The following is a 9405-nucleotide window of genomic DNA, read 5'->3' as shown; positions in this document are numbered from 1 at the left end:
CATAGGTGCATGTGAGATTATATATCTGAAGTACAAATTTCAGTATCAGGATTATATATTTTAAATTTCTATTTATTAAAAATAAATTCTAGCTTTTTAAAATCATTTGAGAGCTATTTAATTCTAATCTGTTTAGATATGTGAAGTTCTTGGTTTTCAATTTTTCTGCTCCACCTACTGTGTTCCCCACAAAAACGAATTTTCAGGTAATTTTCACTGTTTGGTGATTTGTTAGAGAATGGATTTTTTTTTCTCTTTGTTGCTTTATTATGGATCATTATCAATTTATTTCTTAAATTATTCTCAAACATATTAAGAGTAAATGATATCATAACATCCTAAAATTCCAACTCTTTCTTCTCTTCTGCTGTATTTACTTTTTTCTATAACGCTTGCACTGTTTACATATAATATAATATAGTTATTTTGTGGTTAATTTGTTGTTATTTGTGGTGGCAGGGTTATGGTTGTATTTCTGCTTCACTACAATATAAGCTCCATAAGAATAGGTATTTTTTTTAAAGATTTTATTTATTTATTTGAGGGAGAGAGAGAACACGTGAGTGGGGGAGGGGCAGAGGGAGACAGAGAGGGAGAGAGAAAAATCCCAAGCAGACTCCCCATTGAGCCTAACACTGGGCTCACTCCCACTAGTGTGAGATCATAAACTGAGTGAAATCAAGAGCCAGAAGCTTAACTGCCTGAGCCTCCCAGGTGCTCCAGGAGTAAGGTATTTTTTGTCTGTCATGTTCTTAGTGAATGCTTGCATCATAGAAATCATTTATTTTGTTGTTGTCGTGAAACAAATGGATGGATACATGCATACGTGCATCCATCATCCGAAAGAAGCTTTGCATATTATTTGTGACTAGGAACTTTTTATTACATTTTAATAATTGATTAAATGGAAATTAAACAATTTTGACTATAATTTCACTATGAAATCTATCACTTCACAAAGTCATTGAAACTGATAGCAATTTCTACAGTTTGCAGAAATACTTGAAACAAAATATAGGATGTGCTCCAAATCCAAAGATTTAATCTCTAGGTTATCCTTTCTTTATACTTGCAACTCAATTCTGGAAGGTTTGCTTGCAATAGTTAATCAGATAAGTATTACTTTACTTAAGGATAAGGAAAGTCAGGCTAGTAATAGCTTCTTTAGAAACGGACATATTTAACCAAAGACTCTTTCAATATAGCTTCTTTCTCAATTGACTGCACAACATTGCAAATTTCATTAAGCTCCTGGTAAATATATAAATATATTCCCCCTTTTTTAAAATTAAATGTAAGTTTCAATTCAGAGCTAACTTTACAAAAAGATAGTTTGCTTATGTTACTACATCTTTAGAATTTTTAATACATTTACTTTATAACTTTTCCTAATAAGTTTGCAAAAGATCAGGACTGAGAGAAGAGAGGGCTCTTTGAGCAACTGACCTTCACAGAGTCTGCAGCATCCTTTCTTCAGAGCTATGGTCTTCCTTTCTTCTGTGATCACCCCATTTTGGCCACTACAGTAGCTTCACAGCATAAAGGGATGCTGGGTTAATGAGCTAAGTCCTTTGAGCTTTTCTAACTATTGTCTATGGAAGTTGAGTGTTATTCTGTCTTCCAGTGTGATCCCTACAAGTTTTGCAATGCAAAACAAGAGTGGAATCAACATGAAGAAATCCTTGCTGGGTGGGGTATATTTAAAAGATATTTACTGAGAATTCAATGCAACTATTTAGAGCATTCACATCAATCTTTAACTCAAGATTTAGTACCATCTTTTTCCCATCCAGACAATTGAGACTAGATTACCTTAATAAAACAAACAAACAGAAGTCCATTTAAATTAATGATATTAACCTGAGAAGGGGCAGTGTCATCCATGTTGCTCACACAGCATTACCAGATATTAATACTAGGCCTGGCTCATAGCGGCATGTTACATAGATCTGTTGAATTCATGCATGCTTGAAAGAATGAATCGCAAGTGAAAAGGATAAGAATAGTTATAGTTATATACTATAAGCATAAGAATAGTTATAAACTCAACGTAAATAAGCTGTAAGCTTACACTCTAGTTAATAAAGGTTATCCATCTGCCTTCCCCTCAACAATAAAGACCCAAGCAACTCACAGTTTGAAAGAAAAAAAACTCCAAATGTAAAAAAATTCTGAGAAATTTAACAAATCAAATTATATTATTAAAACTACTTTTAAAAGACTGAAATGTTGCTCTTGTCAGCAAACATTCCTTAGAACCAAATTTTCCTTTCTAAAAGAAGAGATTACATTTCATATAGGGTACTGCTCTTGTCCTCCCGAGTTGCAAATATCAATATTTTCTAATCTTATTCTTAAAGATAGAAAATAAATTCATTTAAAGGAATAGCAGTAGCAATATTAGAAAACCCTTCAAAAAGACACAGGACATTCTTCTCAGATTATGAATTGTAAACATTTATCGTCCCTAAACCTATGACTTATTTAAATTCTACCTTTATGAAATTGATCTCTTCTCAATTTCAACATAGAATTAACATTCTAGAAATCCCGTTTTGATATAGCTAGGTGGAAATAGCTATGGTACTTCTCAAGCTTTTTTGCGGGGGAGAAATTAGAAAAATAGATTTTCTTTCTACTAAGTGATGTCATTTCTTCAGCAACATCAGTGCTCTTGCATGCACTTAAACCTCTTAGTCACACCAGGTTCTCAGTGTGAATGTGTCAGAAAAAAATATTTCACGTATGTTTTGGTATCAGAACATTTCACGTTACCCTTATGGCATTTTCGATTCTCCTGTTGAAACTGCGCTTAGTGCTAAGGATGAAGATGACTACTGAAATTTAAAGACCATGTCTTCCTTGTACAATTTCCAATGGAGTCTAGGTCCAAAATTGCGGAGTGTCATAAAGGATCTGAATCTGGTTTGTTCATGTTCAGGCAACTGTACAGAAATAACTCGAAAATAATGGAACTGGTTGCAGTTATATGAACCTTATTTTATTCCATCCTAAAATGAATATGATTACATTTTGATGAGAATAAAAATCTTTCTCAATTTTGTCTCTTTTGAACTACTGCAAGATATAAGATTAATGATTTCTTTTTTCTTTTTTTTTTAAAGATTTTATTTATTTATTGGACAGAGAGAGACACAGCAAGAGAGGGAACACAAACAGGGGGAGTGGGAGAGGGAGAAGCAGGCTTCCTGCGGAGCAGGGAGCCCGATGCTGGCTCGATCCCAGGACTCTGAGATCATGACCTGAGCCTAAGGCAGACGCTTAACGACTGAGCCACCCAGGCGCCCCTAAGATTAATAATTTCTTATCAGGAGATGAGTATGGCCTCTGAGAGACAGTCAGTAGAATCTTTATTCTAAAATCATGAGGTTGGGAGAGATAATTATGTGCCTAGAATTTTTAATCAGATATGATATATGTATATATGCTGATCTACACACATATACACTCAATTGTGTGCATTATAAGTCATTGCAAATAACTAATACATTCAAATTATTGGCATTCCTTCTTTTTGTGTTAAAGAGTTTTTTTAATCTTCCCATCATTTTTCAGAATATCCAGAAGAATGTATTCTATACATATTTTAACTTTAGGTGAAACAGAACTTGAAACATTAAATTACATTAATATATTAATTCACTTTATATCTGTAGGTAAATAATACTGGGATTAGGAGGCAATACATTAGGGTGACAAAGGTCAAAAGACCCTGATTTTAATTCTGGCTATATTATCAGTCATGTAATCTTAAGCCGGTTAGTTATAAAATCTCCATGTAATGGTTTCCTGATGTATAGCATGAGCATGTGACTGTTCTATCTCACAAAGCATTTGGGAACATCACATTAATTTTTTATTAGGAAATTTGAAGATAATTAAATCTTATAAACATAAATAATATTGTTAAATCATAATAAAACAAATGATACAGCAGAAACAATAAACTCTTTATTCTATACATTCTCATGTACAAATTTCTGTGATTTCTTGAATATTTTTCTATATATACACATTTTTATTAGTTTGGTTTCCTACATATTTAGTTTAATTCAACAAATATTAATTGAGCACCTAGTATATGCCAATCTCTGAAATTGGCATTGCAGAGAACATAAAATTAATAAGAAATAATGCCTGCTCTTAAGGAGCTTACAGTCTCTATTAAGAAAACAAGACAAGGACCCAATGGTTATAATATAAAGCAAAATATCTGTTCCATAAGAGGTGTGAAAAGGTGTTATGAATTTCAAGAAGGGTAAAACGGTAGCATTTGACATGAATGTTCAAGAATGGGTAGGACTCCCCATCTCTCACCCCCATTCCAAGACCATAAGTCACTAGTAAGATAAAACTCAAAGACTTTAGAGAGAGTGAGTATGTTCTAGGAAAGCTTTGCTTTCCAGTAAAATTGCAATATACAGTAATCTGGCAAGGTATATTACATATAAATAAGGAAAGTTGTGGGTATATAGTTAGGCATTTGTACTTCAGTCAGAATGCAAAAGGTAGACAGTAAGAATCCCTGAGCAGGGGACCAAAATGTTTGAGGCTCCACATTCTTGTAAAAGAGTGGAACTCTATGTAGGAAGACCAATTTGACAGAGTTGTGATTAGTTTGGGAATAGGGAGCATAAGGGAAATGACATGAGCCAGGATGCTATTCCATTGTGTAGACAGGAGAAAATTCATATTAATGTCTGTGAAGCAGAGTGGAATTTAAAAAAGGTTTAAAATGACAGAAATGAGGAGGCAAAACTGATTACATTTAAGACACAAAAGAAATGGAGGCAAAGATGGTTCAGCAGGTTTTGAACATAGTTGAAAATAGTTCACTAGAAAAATCGTAGCATAATGGTAGCCAAATTAATAAGATAAAGAATTCAGGAGTAGAATTTGGTTTTTAGGGATGAAGAGGAAGTTGATTTCTGATTTGGACTATAATGGGTAGTATTAGCATAAATCTTGAATCTATATAAAAGATGCTGACCTGGAGAATGAGGTCTGTTCATACATCATCCATGAAAGGGTAGTTCTTGTAGTGGATGGGACAGAACTAATAAAAATTAACTTAGACCACTGGAAATGGTTAAAGATAGAAGAAGGGTAGGTGGCATGTGAGGCAATAGATAGTATCCAAAACAATGAGAAAAAGCCAGCAAATATGATAACATTTGCCAATGTTGGCAGTTTCCAGAAGTTGGTAATTTCAAAAAAGTGTGATAAACAGTATAAGAAATAAAAAGTTGACTGAAGAGAATAAATTGAGAAAGTCTTCAGACTTGTCTTCTACAGGATCAGAGTGGGGGGAATATAATCGTTCATTGTTGCTTAACAAAAGAGTTGACACATTACTCTGAATCTTTTTGAAAAAGGGTAAACAAAATAAGTATGCTTCCTCTGGTTTCCTAGAGCTTACAGTGCAGTAAGGGAAACTAATAATAATCAAATACACAATATTTAATTAAACATCTGAGAAATGTTCTAAAGGAAATTAGAGGAAACATGTAATAGAAGACACTGATTTGATCTAAATGATGAAGACAATTTTCCCAGAGGAACACCTGTATAAGCTGAGATGAGGAAGGAACCAGGAACAGGGAAGGAGGGCTTAGAGTATTTGAGACAAGGATGAGTAGACACAAAGGCCCCAAGTATGGAGAGAGCATTGGAGAAACTGAAGAAAAGCTCTGTCATGAGCACGAGTGAGAGTGGTAAGAGAGTTATTCATTCTTCATCTTAATTTGGGAAGTGCCCACTACAGGTTATGTAATATGATAGATACTGGGGAGTTGTCAGTACCCAGTGAACAAGACAAGGCTGGATTGGTGAGCAGAAGCCAGATTATGAAGATTTTCTTATACAAATATTGGGGCGCCTGGGTGGCTCAGTAATTAAGTGTCTGCCTTCGGCTCAGGTCATGATCCCAAGGTCCTGGGATCGAGCCCCCGCATCGGGCTCCCTGCTCAGTGGGAAGCCTGCTTCTCCCTCTCCCACTCCCCCTGCTCGTGTTCCTTCTCTCGCTGTGTCTCTCTCTGTCAAACAAATAAATAAAATCTTTAAAAAAATTTTGGAAAAAAAACTTATACAAATAAAATTTACTCTCCTTCTTAAAGCCTTTTAATGGCTTCCCACTGCTTGCCAAATAGACTGAATTCCTTAATGTAGCATAAATTTTGTAAGGTAATTATATAAGCTACAGGTGGAGAACGAAGATGACAATATCGAATGTGGAAGTCTACAGTGAGAAGCTAATGCAGTATCCTAGCAAGAGCTCATGGTATCTTTTTCTAGGGTAGTGACATCAGGGATGGTGGCAAGGACATAGCTTCCAGATATACTCAATAGGCAAAAGTAAACAAGACATGGTGATGGATTGGACGTAAGGGACGAAGACTCGGGAGGCATCAAGGTTGATTCTAGGTTTCTGGCTTATATTATTGTTGCTGCCATCATCGATATAAGGAATACTAGAGAAGAAACAGGTATTAATGCACCAATGTAAAAGAAGGTTTTGAAATTTTTATTCACTTGTGATCATGAAAACCATCAATTTAGCCACACAATTTTAGTCCTATTTCTGACCACTGACATGCATCGGTCAGATGTTTGGCTGAGACTATCAGTGTGGGTCCATGCAGTACATCTGTCTATGAATAGCTATTTAGGGTGGAGTTTGAATCTTCAGGACTGGCCTCATTAGCACATACCCAAATCAACAGAGCTAACCAGGCCAGAAAAGATGAAAAGAAATGCGCTCATTGTGATGGAGATTGCTCTCATGTGCTGTGTACTATTTTCCAGAACAAATAAATACAGTTGAGAGACTACAGTTGAGATCAACAAATAATTAGTGTTACAGGAAGGAAGAGATAAAAATGGAAAAATAGTCTTGAGGAACATGTACATTATATTGTAAAACAGAAATTCTGCATATTTCTCCGGGCACGTGAACTCTTCATTTTTCTTCATAATTCAGGAATCATCAATAAGTCATTTTCATTAACTTACAAGCAAGATTTTCACTTTTTTCTGATTAATATTTCCCATCTGAAGTTTGAATCAAGTATACCTCGCTAAGTAGAGCTTATTTTAACTTCACAACCTTACCTGATTTCCTCTGTCAGTGGGCAACATTAAGTGATATCTTGCCCTTGACAATTATCCTGTTTTCATTTTCCCAGCACATCTTTGAAACTCACCAAGCAGACAAGGTTCTCCTTGCTGTCTTATATGTCTGTATAAAATGACTACAGCCCCATTTTCTAGGCTATCCAAATATAGACAAGATCGACTTCTGGACAATAAAATCCCAAAGAAAATCTTTCTCTATACTGGGTCATTTCTTTTCTCTTCCAGGATTTTTTTTTTCCTTCAGACTACAAAATTTATATATATTTAATGCCAAAAAAATTAAGAATAAAAAAAATAAAAGAAAATGGAACTTTGCGAAACCATACCTACCAGACAGGAGAATGTAGTAGTTTAGGGGTATACATATTTTTATAAATATATCAGACTACATGTAATATGGTATGTGTTTTAACCTAACAATATGTAGTAGACATATTTATATGTTAAAGTTCAAGCCCATTTGAAAAAATGGATTCCTGATTCTTTCTTCCATAAATAAACTATCGCCTTAGTTTGGTTCTCCCAGAAGAGAGACCTTTATCTTTGAGACAAGGTTTTAGTACAGTATCTTATCCAGAAGGTGATTACTGGAAAATTCTAGTAGAGATGAGGATGTGGTAAAGGGAAGGAAAGGCAACCAATAAAGAATTGATCTTAATTCAAGGACCATGGCAGATAATGAACTTGGTCATATTTGGGGAACTCTGGGAGTCTGTAAAAAAAAGTATTTCAGAGTTAGTCTCTTTTGGGGCTAGAAACCTGGGACATTATACATTGGTTGAAGGCTGGTTGTAGTGTTAATTTTTTGAGCTATAATGCATGGGTAGGTCCTGAAGAAATCTCTCACACAGTTGGCAATCTTCAGGCTGCACTGTGTTAAAGCTAGAGTGGATATGGGAAGAGCACAACCATACTTTAACCATTTCTTTACTGATGGGCATTTATATTGTTTCCAATTTTTTCACCATTATAAGCTGCCATAATATCCTTATACATAATTATTTGCTTGCTTTTCTGATATTCCATGGAATTATAAGTGGAATTAAAGAAGTGGAATTAAAGAAGAATTTGAAAATTAAGGGCGGCAATCTTTGGATATGTTTGGGATGAAGAGAGGCAACTTCCTTGTCCTTATATGAAGGTTTTTATGGAATGTTCATACATCATATAAGTAACTTTAATATAATATTCTAAATTTAACTTTAATATAATATTCTAAATTTAGATTTAACATCTGAAACAGCTAAGCTGTTAGCCCCATTTATTACTTTATTTTATATCTTCCATCATTGCTATGAGAAAATGCCGGTATTTTGGACTAAAATAAGTGTGCCTAACATTGTAATAGGACTTAAAATTTATCCAATTTTCCATTTTAAGATAAAAATAACATTGATTATAAAAGAATAATGGTGAGAAAAATCTTTAGTATCTTGAGCTACACAGAGTTCTTTAGACTTGACACCACAAACATAATCCATAAATGGGAAAAGTAATGTTAGACCTACCTCATCAAAACTAAAAACTTTTGTTCTGCAAATTACCATGTGAAGAGGATGACAAGACAAAGTACAGACTGAAAGAAGCTACTTAAAAGCCATATATCCAGCAAATGACTTAACGTGTAAAATATAAAAAGAGCTCTGAAAACTCAACAGTAAAACAAAACAAAACAAAACAAAAAAGATCCAATTAGAAAATAGGCAAAAGGCATGGTTAGACATTTCACAGATGAGGATATTCAGATGGCATATGAAAAGGTATTCAACTTCATTGGTCATTAGGAAAATGAAAATTAAAATCATGAGACATTGCACACCTATCAGAATAGTTAAAATAAAAACAAATAGTGACAATACCAAATGTTGGTGAGAATGCATAGAAATTGGATCATTCATGCATTGCTGGTAGGAGTGAAAAATGGTACACTCACTCTGGAAAACAATTTGGTAGTTTTTTATAATATTGAACATTTATCTCAGAAATGGAAATTTACCTTCACACAACAGTATATACATGAATGTACATAGCAGCTTTATTTGTAATGGCCCCACACTGGAAACAACCCAGATGTCCTTTAATGGGTAAATGGTTACACAAACTGTTACACAATACTATACTCTGCAATAAAAAGTTACAAACTATTGGTTACATGCACAATTTGGATAAGTCTCCATGGAATTATGTTGCCTGTAAAAAGCCAATCCCTAAAATTTATATAGCATATGATACCACATTCTTGAAATGACA

This window comes from Zalophus californianus, chromosome 6, assembly GCF_009762305.2.
Source record: "Zalophus californianus isolate mZalCal1 chromosome 6, mZalCal1.pri.v2, whole genome shotgun sequence".
NCBI lineage: Eukaryota > Metazoa > Chordata > Mammalia > Carnivora > Otariidae > Zalophus > Zalophus californianus.
The sequence above is the reverse complement of the archived record's forward strand: the minus strand, read 5'-3'. Positions refer to the sequence as shown.